Source organism: Coturnix japonica, chromosome 20 (assembly GCF_001577835.2).
Source record: "Coturnix japonica isolate 7356 chromosome 20, Coturnix japonica 2.1, whole genome shotgun sequence".
NCBI lineage: Eukaryota > Metazoa > Chordata > Aves > Galliformes > Phasianidae > Coturnix > Coturnix japonica.
In genome coordinates, this window is record NC_029535.1 from 12,175,933 (window position 1) to 12,189,266 (window position 13,334).

Below are 13,334 nucleotides of genomic sequence, written 5' to 3' on the forward strand. Positions count from 1 at the left end.
CCGCGGAAGAAAAGGGCTCAGTAATGGCTGTGGGAGCTTAGTAAGGGCTGGACATTCTGCACATTGTATTTGAATTAGTTCTTCCAAGTTTCCAAGCTTCTATCTCAGCCAATTCAAACTGTATTGATCATCAGAATTAAACACAATATAATCAAACTGGCTTATATGGTGGCGCTTCTGAATCCAGACTGTGTTGCCACACACAAGTACAGGGAGGTAAACAGTGACAAGAAATTAGCACAACTTCCTTGAACCGCCCCAGAAAAATCCTCTTTTATTCACAGCAAAGGTTCAGAACAGCTCATGTTTTAGTCGAACCACTTCACTCATCCCTAAATGAAAACAGTTGCAAACAGTGTCCAATGTACATAGCCTGGGGCACAGTAAAACAATCAAGTGCAAAGACTTTTCTTTGTTTTATTTATGTACTTGAAGCTAAAGAAAAATGCCAAAATTCTGCCCTTGAACAATTCATGGCTGTTCACATACTTTACCCCATGCAGTAGTTACATTTTTTCCCTAATCTAAGAGTTGTTTTTGTTTATATTTATGTTTCTATATTTTTCTGAAAAACATCTCATCTCTTTAGAAGTGGCAGAGAAGGAAAGAAATTGGGGTGAAACCACAAAATGTTTTCATTTTCTTATAACAAACAGCTCTTTTTTTTCACAAGCTTCTGCAGGCACTAAATACCAAATATGGCTTGAGACAATAAATTATAATGTCCTTCAGAGAAGAGCTGGGAAAAAAACAAATGCATTTGTAACATGTAAGAAAAAGGGAAATAGCTCATTTATATTCAACTCTACATTGTCTCATCATTTATTTTTGTAAAAGGCAATAATGATCATCATCCATGTGCTGCTCACTTTCAGTGTGCTGCAGTCTTTACGTATATAAGTAATATTTCTTCTGTCTTTTGAATTTTTATGTTGTGTAAAAGCAGAAAATGCTCCATGCAAGTTAAGGCTGACATTTTCACAACTGTCTTGTGTTAGTCTTCATTGGTGGCATTCTGTGTTGAAGTTTATGAGCAAGCTCCATCTTAAGCACAACAGTTGAGCTGGTGTTAGAGCTCGCGTTAGAGAAGTCACCTGGAGGAAAGAGATAAAGTTGCATTTGCCCCACATCTCAAAGAGAGCTGAATTAATTACTTGTAATAACAATCATCCAGGAAGGTTTACTTTCATGTGTCAATGTAGCATAAAGAGAAATTCATTTATAATATCCCAAGGCAATGTTCCACAGTAATGAAATTATGAAAGGGGCCATAGGACCCTTGTTCAGTTTGATACTTAATTCTCTTTCTTGTGCCTATAGTCAGAATCTTATCATTAGACACCCTCAAGTCAAGCTTAAATATAGTTTTATAGGTCCCTGTTAGGATGCTGGAATTCTAAAACCATGGTTCAATGAGTCAGGTTCCAGTGCCCCCTTGTTCTCCTATGACCCAGCCAGAGTCCAAGGAGTGCAATATCTGCAGCAGCTTAATTTCTCTGCCTTGAATTCCATCTGTGCATCCTTGTTTCACCTTCTCCCATCCAGACGTACTTCCTTTCTTGTTCATTCAGCACAATATCCATGTTTTATCAGCAGGTGAATCTCACAGGCTTCTGTGCTCAATCCAGCTATGCAAAAATTATGCAAAAAATAGGCAGATCCTACATAAAGCTGAAGCGTGTTATTATCTGTGTCTTGCTTTAACAACCAATCTCTACTGAAAAATGTAAACTTGATGGATAAGAAATGATTAATGAGATAAGGAACAATTTCTACCTTTGTGGCCTATATACCAGGTCAGTTCATAGGTTAACTCCTATAATTTTTGTTCCACACTTGTGTTTGTATGTAATGTTTTGGATTTAATAAAGTTGAAGGAAATGTTTTAAAAATTATGCCAGAAAAATTCATATTCATGCTTGGGAGGGACCTCTGAAAGTCATCCAGCCCAACTCTCCAGCTCACAGCAAGACCAACAAAGAACAAGTTACTCAGGATCCATGGCCGTGAGGCTGTTGCCGGTACCAAAACAGCAGTGTTATCTCTGATGATGTGTTGTTTTATGTCACCTTGGTATTTTAACTATGGAATTGACCTTGTAAGCAGAGCAAAAGGTGACGTATGTTATGCTTCGTATTGAAAGCGCTGTGTGTAATTTTTGGGGTTGTCCTTGTCTGCGTAGTGCAGTGTTTGAATGATAGTGTTTTGCTTGGCTTCTGTCCAGGCTTTTTCAACTTACTTCTCTCAGTGTGTGAAATATTTGGTTGGTAATTCCACAACAAGGTCTTCTGTCCTCTCTCAGGAAGCAGAGACAAAGGCAGTGGAAGTGTCTGTCTGTTGACAAGGGAACAAAAGTGGTTTTAGTGCTTATGATTCGCTTACTTTAATGAATCAGTTTTGCATAGACATATCCTGTCAGAGGACAAGACTTGGAAGCTCAGATAAACCGTTTCCTCTTGGATATACTGTGGCACTGCTACTTTCTCAGTTACCATTTCTGCTGTATTATGGTCTGTCATCTCCAGAAACTGGGGTAGTGGATGGTATGAGGCATGTTGTACTGAGGTCAGGAGGAAGCTATGCCAAGCACATTCCAATGAGCCCTGTTTGTTGCCAGTGTGTGCAGAAAGCCCGACTCCTGCCCATCTGTACAAGAAATGGTCTCTTCTAGAGGCAGAGGTTTTCTCAGAACATTAAGGGCTTTCCATAGTTCTCATGTAGGTTATACTTACAGCGGGAGTGTTGCTTGGGTAACAGTTTACATACGTTTAAGAGACCAGATTTTATCTCTATTGTTCAATCACTCTGGAGTTTTTTCTCATAAAATTTCTATTGTAAAAATGGAACAGAATTTGATCCATTATGCTTAATGGTAAAGATGGTAGGTGATTAGCAGCTGCTAGATGCAGAAAGGTCCTTTAAATTTTTGATGTCCTTATCTTAGTACAGCAGATCCCTCTCATCTTAGTATCGTGCTTTGAAGAACAGGGGATGCAAATAGAGTACACAAATTTGCATGATCCTTTAATGACAGCTTAGGTTTACATTACTATATACTATTTTTTCCTTAACTGTATCACGCAGAAGAATTCAGACTATAACAGTATAATTATAAATTTTAAAATCTCTTAAGACAGGAATTTCAGAATTCAGATTAATATTTGGGTTTTTATCTCAAGTACATATATTTGTGTTACCAAGTTGTGAAGCAGGAACTTATGAGTGATTTTGGATAAACTATTTCTGCCCTACATTTCTCGTAACAGCTGTTGATGTATCTTCTCACCATTAGTGTTAATTGTTTTTACAGTGAAAAATGACATCTTCTAGAGCCCATGTCTGTTTGACTCTGCCACCCAATGGTGTACTTTATTATTACTCACTGTCTTCTCTCCATGTCTTACAACCTGTTCTGTAGTTATTTTATATTTCTGATATAAACTTTTCTCCAGTCACACTAATTTCCACATTAATGTAGTAACTTTGTCCACAGATAGGAACTGTAATAGAAAACTGTCACTTGGAAAAGGTGTTTATGTAAAGTCTGGATTCTTATATCTGTGTTGGTGAATACCTTATTCAGACTGCTGATGTTTCACTTTTGGAACTTTCTTATTTCTTTATGGTCCGAGTTTCTTTGAGGTATTACTGCAAAGGCCTAAGGGGAAAAAAAGGATAAGAAAGAAAAGAAATAGTTGTAATTGAAACTACTACCTTTTGGTATCTGTTATGTCATAGAAACACAAAATGTTTGCCCCTTAAGTGTTTAAAAATGTTGGATGATATACATAAATGAGATCTTTATATGCTTAAACCATAAGGCTGAATTGTAGTGCAACCTCTCAGCTCTTTCTCATGCCAGGTACTGCTTCCAAATGAAAAGCTTTGCTCTGTGTTAAGCCAGAAAATGTGCCCAGCATATCCAAGCAGAGGGGTCATCTAATCTTTGTGGGACAATTAGATGGTTCTCTAGAATGCGTACATCAAAAAGCTGTGTGGAGTGGGATCTCAGGGTTACTGCTAGACCTGCCATGCCTCTCAGGTGCTCATTGGTGGAACATGGAGTTTTTGAGGAAATATGCTGATAAGGACAAATGAGTTTGTATGTGTCCAAAATAAGGGCTGTCAAACCTGGCAAGTCCTGAACATGCTGTACCAGAAGAGCTCAGTCACGATGCTATGAGGCTGTTTACTTTGCTTTTCTGTCTGAAGAGTTATACAGGTGTGTCCCTTCTGGGAAGATTAGAAGGGTGGGAGTTGAGAGGGAGGGAATGTTTAAGAATTAGGGTGATAATGAGCGTAGTGCTGTGTTGGGAAAATCTGACTGAGCCCCAGGACAGGATAGTTTTAAAAAGCACGGCAAAGGTCTTCAGTGCTGGGAAGAATAATTGAGTATGTTACCATCTGGTGTGAGCATGTTCACTGACAGGGTTAAAATGCCAGCATTTAAGACATGTAGTATTTACACGACTTGCAACCTACCTAGCCTTGAGATAGTTAAAAACGGAGATCCATCTCAAAACAGAGGAGAGCTGGAAGTATTATAGACTGTGTTTTTAGATTACATTCAGCCTTTACTAAAGGCAGGCTGCATGCCTATTTCCCACCCAAAGGTAAAAATCATTCCTTATATCTCTGCTAGTTTTTCTGAATTTTTATTTGCTAAAGCAAAATGATCAAATATTTGCATCTATTTTTCCCAGCAGTTATGAATTAATTTGTTTTGGCCATTTAATGTCCTTTCAGTTTGTCATTTTATGCCCATTCAGGAGGGGCTCCTGATAACTTTTTCTACTGCTTATTATCAGTGCAAACCCATTTGGAAATTTGACTTGAGGTTTATCCTCTCAGGACTGAGCTATCAGGCCTCAGTATGTGTGTTAGCTTGGTAGGGGTAATCCCACTGGCAGTCATTGTTTATGTTATGTCACATACACTAATGTCTCACCAGCTGCTGGATTTTTGAACAGGGTTTCAGTTTCATTGAGCTTTAAATAGCTGTGCAGTTTGTAAACCTTTGTGTAGGCACATCTGTATGAGTCTGTATGTAATCACCAGTAGGGCTCATGTGCTGGGGAACTGCAGGAAAAATTACCTGCTGCAAATCTACCATTAGCTGAATTTCAATCTTTTTTAAACTGTTCAGCTGAAAGCGCCAGAGTGAACTTTTGTGTTGCTGGAACAAAGTAAGTGCATATTGCAAAGTATGCGGTGAAAATGTGTAAGGAATGTTGACAGTTTGCAACTGCGTTAATTTAATGCAACTGTAGGCAGTATTCAATGTCATGACTGAACGCAAAGAAAAACAAAATTGTGTCTGGTGGAAACATCTGGATTCCAGTTTTGGTGCCAGTAAGTTCTTTCCCCACTGGTAAAAAAGATTGTAGAACTACATTCCTTTGGGGTAATGTGATTCATAGGAATGTTCTTCAGTGTGCTCCTACTCTTCTTCTAAATTTGTAGCTCAGGGTCATTAGCTGGCAATGGCAGCATTCTGGGACTGAATCAGAGAGAGGTCAAAGGGCTCCATCCTCAGTTATGCTGAGTTTTCAACGGGCAGGTAGGGGCAAATGAATACCTTTACTTTAGACTTCGTTTATTCTGACATAGAGATAGGTAACCTACAAGACAGCCATATAGATCAGTACCTTTATCTGGGCATTTAGAACGTGAAGGTGGCCAAACCCAAACACTTTGGCCAAATGGCACATTCAGTGATTTTCTAATTATTTAAGGATGATGTGGTATGCAAGATCACATGATGTAGCTGTGAAGAGATATTCAGGAAGTCCCACAGGAAGGTACAGACAAATGTACCTACATGTACAGATGTGCTAAATGTGCAGACAGTTCTGAGGCCAGCACTATGAAGACTTGACTACTAGAGGTGGGTTCAGCTTGCGTGTTAGACCCTGATAAGTAGAGGCCCTGTACAGAATTCAAGTTAACTGCAGGAATTTGAATTGACATGGGAACTGACATTGAACTGCACGTTAGCTGAGTTAACTAGATTCTGATGGAAGTGGAAGCACTATGATCCACTGCATGTCTCACAACTGGAAAATTCCTGTTTTGTGTGTGGGGACGGATTTGTCTTGAGGTATAGAGGTAGGAGTATGGAATGAAGAGACGTGGCAGTGAAGGATAATATGAGAGTGGGGTCTTAGTTCAGAGAAATGGGTAACTATGAGGATAGAGAAGGATACAGTTCTTTGCCCTGTGAAACTTTTAGAATGTGGCTGTGACTAAAGAAGTAAGTTAGTACCTCAGTGCTGAACTAGATCTTTTTGATGTATTATTTTCTTTCTTTCTTTAAAATGGTTTGTTTTTTCCTTAGTTATTTACCAAAAATTCCCACCTTTATTCAGGCAAGGTATGTGTTAAAATTTGAGGTCTAGCATTAAGTTCTGAATACTGTCGATTCATCACTGACTGCTGTGCAGTCTTAATGTGGAGCATGGCCAGACCCTCATACTCTGCATTTTCTTCTCTACTGGAGGCTGTCATTCTAGAGGGAGAATTGCTTTATGTGTTGCAGGAGATCTGAACACTTCCAGGGGCTCATGAAGGCATCACAAATGACAAAGTCAATGAGCTGTACATGGTGGAACTAGTAAGTGCTCTTCCATTGAATTGTGAGCAAAGAGGGGAAAATGTGATGGAAATTTTATTTTGAAAATGGGAAAATGCAGAATAGGAATCTGGTGCCAGATAATGATGCCTGCAGTTATTTCTAGAAAAAAAGATCCAAGAAGTTTGTCAGCATTGAGACAAAGGTTCTTATTCAGAATAAACTTCCACTACAACCATTTGCCTTTAGCAGTGGCTTGAACCTGCTTTCCCCGGGCCATGCTGCAAATTGCTTTAGCTGCCACTAAGTTCAATATGTTCTGTATCCTGATACAGTTACTGCAGCAACACAATTTTAGGTCATGTCTACACCAGGTGTGTGGACCTTACTCAGCTGTAATCATGACTGAGATCCTAATTCAGACAAGCCCTGAGGCTGTGTACACTAAATCAAAGGTACATGTACCGGCATGATTAACCCGCTTCTAAACAATAGCAACAATGGAATGGCAGCACAAACTTTACATTATTGTCTAAACCCACTGGGAACATGGTGGATGTATGTAAATAACTAGATGTATTGAATTTGATGCCTCTACTTCTCCAATGCTATTGCTAACTCATGTTGTAATTGTACATATGCTGTTCTGAAAGAAATGCTTCCTATTTATTTCTTTGGCACATAATAGCACTTTTTGATAGACAAAATTGTCAGCTACAAAACACTGTTTTGTTTGTTTGTTTTTCAACGCCATCAGCCATCACCATTAGCTGTGTATTTTCACCAGCAGTGAACAAGAGTCTACGTGCCACGCTTGTAAGCATCTGCACCAGCAGAGTGGTCACCACTGCTGATATGCTCTACCCCCCACCCCATTGTGCCAACATGCACTGTTTGATTTCCATAAACTTTCAGCAAGCACTGACAAATGTCAATGGGTGTAATTTTTTCCTCATGGAAATTTGCTTTTATTTGCTTCATAAACACTTCCACATCAGACATCACTCTGTCAGGCTGCCCCTCTGCTGCCAGCTGTCACACAGCAACAAAATGGAACTGGATATTTGTGGGAAAGTTCAGCCCCTACTGCTGAGCCACCAGCATCCACCTCTGACTTTGTGAACCAACGTCATTAAATAGGAAAACATGCCATTTGTGCATAAAGCAAAATGTTTCATTAAGGAGAGGATGAATTGTATCTGAGGAAATTATAGTTAAGAAAGTTACAAAGATGAAAATTAAAACAAGATGGGAGAGAAAGAGAAAACTGATCAGGGAACATCTGACTTCAAATTGTGATATCAACCAAAGCTTTTATAGAGATCTGATAGTATGACTCACAAGCCACCTCTAAATTGCCGTAGGCACAGTATTAGTATTTCTTGTATGGATCAAATCTAACGTAAATTCAGCTGAGGAGGCAGCTGTAACAACAAGGAAGAAGAACAGGGAAAATCCCAGGTGCCTTCCCATAAGCCACCTGAAGAACTCGTCCCACAAGCTTCAGCTGTTTGTTTCCATCAATACCACCCTTTGTACACAAAAACACAATCCATGTCTGGACCTGCTGGTGGCATGGAGAGCAAAACAACCAGGAAAGCTGAGCTGTGTGTCAAGACTTGTTCTTGCACCGTGAGCAGCAAAGCAGAGTGTAGGGATTCAATACAGAGAGACCGCCCCTTCTCTGACTGGAAGGACCTGGCTCATACTTTAGATTCAAAATCTCATTTAAATGATAGCAATACTGTGAGTATTACCTTCTGTAAACAAAGTCTGCAAGACTGACTTCAGTGTTACACTTTGTTCACTAAGACCAGGTTTTTTAAAGGAAAGATGAGTGTTTCTGTTGCTGGTTTCCATACTTATAGTGCAGAAGTGGCCAATCTGTAGCTCACTGGCTGTACAACTTACACAGGAATTGAACAGGGTTTGTGAAAATGCCTGGAGAAAGGCAAAAATGTGCATCATCTTGGCAAAAGCAAATACTCCTGCCATGTATGTCACGTACTGAGCAGATCTCGTGCAAGATCATGAACGTGTCTGAATCTTGACCTGTAAAAGCAGCTTATGTCCAAGAGCTGGAAAGTTTTAGGCTGTCATGTTTAGAAAAACGCTAAAATATTGCCAAACCAAGGACAAAATCATGAGTTAACTGGCTGAGGTGTCACAAGAGAGCTGGGTGAATACTACTGGCAAGTATCTGTTTGACTAATTTGTTTCCATCAGCTTCAAGTAATATGTCTAATGTGTCTTCATTCTTCATCTGGTTGCATTCTGTAGTGAATTAAATATGTTCTTGGTCAGTCTGCACAGACTTTGTTGCAAATTATTTTTAACATAATATCTTTTTTTTTTCTTTTATTACACATTTACGCTCATAGAAGCAGAGATTCTGAAATCTTTGAAGTTGCTTTCTGTGTTCAGTATCTGGAATATAAATGATACTCTGAGATCCTACATCAATGCAGTTCGCAACCTAGAGACTTCTGCTACAGGGAATGACAGAAGTGCTGCAAATGCTCATGATTTACTTTCATATGTTGTGAGTAGCAGTATTAGGGTAGGCTGAGTCAGAACTTGTGTAAGAAGCTTGTGCTTCTTGGAGAGTATTAGACTTGACTGGAGGTAACCTGGACATTGCAACACCTGCTGTGGAGTGGAGTAATGGAACCAAACAAGAGTTGCAGGAATAAGAGTATGGAATCGGATACAGCAGAACTAATGTGCTGGGAAAATAGGATTGATTTGGACATTCAGAAGAAGATGGAAGTGTGGATAAGTATCTGCAGGATAACACTGTCTTGCTCTGTACTTTGTGGAGGGCTGACAACATCAAATAAGATATGAGTTGGAAGTGTAGGGGAGTAGATTTTCACAATCAAAAGGTAGATAGATCAGAACTACAAGCTGAATGAAACGGTTTCATGACTAAGCATCATTTTTGTAACTGTTTGCTCTTTGTATCTTTTTTTACATTTTTGACAATTGCTAAAAATAATTTCTGCCACTCCTGGAAATTCACCCTTAGTAATAGAGAGAATATAAGTAGATTCACTGATGCAATATGCAGGTTTTTGTTTTGCCATCTTTGGGGTGTCGACAAAAATGATCCCAAGCAATAGAGATTCAGCACAATTCAGTACCTGCCTTGATTGCCTGTAGTTCATTATCATCTACTCTTGGTGCTGTTCTAACTAGAAGCAGAACATAGGGCAATATAGAAGGATAAAATGTAGCATAGGTTGCTGAAGTGTTGACAGCTATGTGCTTGAGTATGCATGATGTGTATGTACAGATATACAGGTATCTGTATGCACACAGCACCCAACATTCATGGTTGTGAAGAATTCTGCCCTGAATTCTAAGAAGCTGATGCAAGGAATTGCCTACAGGTTTATCTCGGTTTGCATATTTTTCACCTTAAGTAATACAACTATATTGTTGTTATAGGCTGTTATATGTTGCTATGGTTATTTCCAGGGAATTATGTAAAAATACTAAATGTTGCTTCTGTCTGCATGGTGAATGTTGTAGAAAATTATATACCTCATCTTCCAAATGATTTAAATTCTCAATACTGACTCTGGAGACTTGCAGCTGTTGACTGGTGGGATTACATCTCAGTGAATGAGTAGTAAGTAGGCTAATTCTTGTAACAAAGCACAAGGAAGATAAAGAGAGAGAGTTCCTTTGGGTCAAGAGGAGGTTAGGAATGCAGGTCTGCTGGAACAGGATCAGATGGAACTGATGAGTATCCAGCAGGCAGAGAGCCCAGTGTTGCAGGCATTGCAGGGTTGAGAGGAGAGCTCTGGAAAGAGCGCACACATGGAAATTACTACTCTAGGACATTTTGCAGAACAGATAAGCAGCAAACTTATACGATCTAGTAACCAGTGACAAAATCTTGTTGCTGCACCATAAGAGAAGTTTAGACACTAAGTCACTGCAGCACTTCTCAGCTATACCTTTAATGAGATTGAGGATGACTGGAAATGCATGTGTTGTTGTCTAGTGTGTGTGCCATGGAAATTAGCCTAGAAGGTGTGGAAGTAATAATGTCTATTTCATAAACAGCAATACAGAAGGTGTAGGAAACTGTCATATTATGTTATTTTATGTTACATTTCAGTGCCACAGCAGCCTCACCTGAAATGAAGTAGCAGCAGGGGCAATGACTTACAATCCAAGAATTTCCCATGGAGAAGCCACTATCTGCAATATGGGTTTTGCAGATCTAAGGTCTTACCAGTGAAGACAAATTACAAAAGGAATTTGCCAGCAGTGACTCATACATTTGTGGCTACATTTCATCAATGACCAGCATGATTCCAGATAAACTGCAGAGCCAGCTGCAATGCAATCCAGCAGCACAGCAAACATAACTAGTCTGGAGAAATGCAACCAGCTGCTGGGGCCTACAGTAAAGCTGTTCTGAGATCAGTAGGCAAATGCTTTGTGTCAATAATAACCTGTGAAAATAAATAGATATTATCAGCTGCAGTTTACAGTTGTTGACATACACATCTGTTGCCTCTGACTCAGCAAATAATAAATGTAGTTGCAATGCAACTTAAGAAAAGTCTCACACTGAAACCAGAAAGAACAGCTATTGGCAATTCCTGCCAGCATCTGAGAAGAGGAAAGGAGCTTCTAAGGGAGAAATATAGCTGAAGGGAAAGCCTGAATTTAGAAGAGTTTTCAGTGTTCAGTAAGAAAAATATAAAATGCTGAGTCAACAGTGAATATATCTGAGAGATTAATGATGAGTATAGAGCAGACATGAGGGCATCCTCTTGTTGCAGTATGGGAACTCTGGAAGCAGAAGGAGACATTAGGACAAAAGCTGTGATTGTGAGGAAGCCAAATATGATGCTCGTGCTGCACAGTCTGCTGAGTGGTAGCAGACATGAAACCCATGTAGGTATGAGCAGAGAGAACTTGGAAAGGTTTTCTACAATAACAAAACTTTTTAATAACGATCATGCAAACAAATAGCAGGAGAGAACCAACTGGACCACATGGAACAGGACAGAGGTACTGATTAGAGTAAAAACACATGCTGCATCACTAACAGAAACAAGGAGGGAGAGGCTGATCTGAAGAGCATCATCCTTCCAACTTGCAGCCCAGCATTACTCTGAGTTGTTGTGGGTTTTTTTGTTTGTTTCTGAAGTTGGTGCTTAAACAAAATTTGGGACAGTGTAATTTCTCAAGATGAATCTGAACTGGGAGGGCTGAGCACATGTGGGAGGGAAGAGTTTGCAGCAGAGCATTGGCCAGTTGGCAGCTGAAAGGAGCCACACGATGGCAGAACCTCTGGAAGCTGCTCTCTCCACATAAAGAGCCAGCTAGGTTTGCAAACAAGGGATCATTTCAGGACATAGCATAAAGCAGAGAAAACATTGACTTTTCACAATAGTTCAGATGAAAGCACATCTTTAATACCAAATACATATTGTTAGTGCTGTGGACTGCGGAGAAACTGGAACACTGGTTTAGAACTGAAATGTTAAAAAGGCACAGGAAACCTGTCACTTGCAATTAAATTATTATATCTGGCCTTGCGAAGTTTCCTGTAGTGCTTTAGAGCTAACAATAAAATTTAGATTTTATGCAAAAGAGAAACCAAGGAGTTAATAATTATGTAGAAAGCTGTACACATCAGAGTCCTGACAGCTTAATTGCTATGCTGACAGCGTTTGCTGTTTCAGGGATCTAATGGTATTTTCATCTGTAAAGACTGTGCTGAGTTACTGCAATGGCTGGGATGCAGACACACCTCATTAATGCACCTGCTGACAGAGGGAACACGTGGGTGGCTCTCTCAGGCAATGAGAAGCAGGTTAAAGCACCTGTCAGGCAGTCTGGGCATCCCCCTGGGTGAGAAGGGATCAAGCCCACATTTATGGGTGTTTGAGAAAAGAGGACAGAATAAATGGTAGTTGGTTTAGTTTTATCTGGTACTTATTTTGCAGTTCACCAAGAACATCAGTTGAGCTAATAGCATACTAGTCCTTTCTAGTAAGCATAATGTGAAATTTGAGCTAGTTTCATTGTTAGTCTATGTCACAAAATATACTATTGAAATCTGATGCCATCTAACAACAACCACCTTGTGCCATTCAAGGGGATGCCCCTTCCATGCTGTGTGAGTGGGATGTGGATGTTAAGATTTATATTTTCCTCTCTCTGGTTTTGTCAAATAGGCTTTTTCCTCTGAATAGCTCCACTATGATGCTTTCTGCCACCAGAATTTCCTTTCTAATTTATTTCTTTTCATTGCTGGACCAACTTCTAGGGATACTGACATAAGCATTATGTCAGTCCTTTTTGTTATTGCAAACTACGTTGTGCTTCAGGTTACACAATGATATGTAAACCACTGTGGCTGTTTCATCGTCCAATATTTTATGCTGCAGGATTTTTAGTCCACATGTCTTATCACTTGCATTTGGAAAGGGTTTCCATCTAGCCTGTGTTTTCTACCTAAATTGACTAAGTTTAGTCTTTACTTCCTATGTGCAATTAAATTTGAATTCCATTTGTAGAATTAAAGCTAACTTAAATAAGCACCTGAAAATGATGTGGAAACCCTTACTAGTATCAGCTGGAGATCTTGTCCATCGCTTGGAGCATTACTTCTTGCTCAATCTTCCTGCTCACAGTGTCACCACTTGAGCCACAGGCTCCTCACTGTGACTGTCTTGTCCCATCTGTCTGTCATGTTCTTCTGCTCTTGAAAGCTTCTTTACCACTTCAGATT

The 13,334-nt window shown here is 39.6% G+C and overlaps 1 long non-coding RNA gene across 1 annotated transcript in view; it reads left to right on the top strand.

Annotated features, from left to right (window-relative positions):
• The window catches only part of LOC107323065, a 43,928-nt gene extending 30,959 nt beyond the window's left edge, over positions 1-12,969 (top strand). Inside the window, exons 6-7 of the long non-coding RNA XR_004309437.1 lie at positions 6,539-6,613; positions 10,701-12,969. This is a non-coding gene — a long non-coding RNA (uncharacterized LOC107323065). The remainder of the gene's footprint in view (positions 1-6,538; positions 6,614-10,700) is intronic.
• The last annotated feature ends 365 nt before the right edge of the window (positions 12,970-13,334 follow it).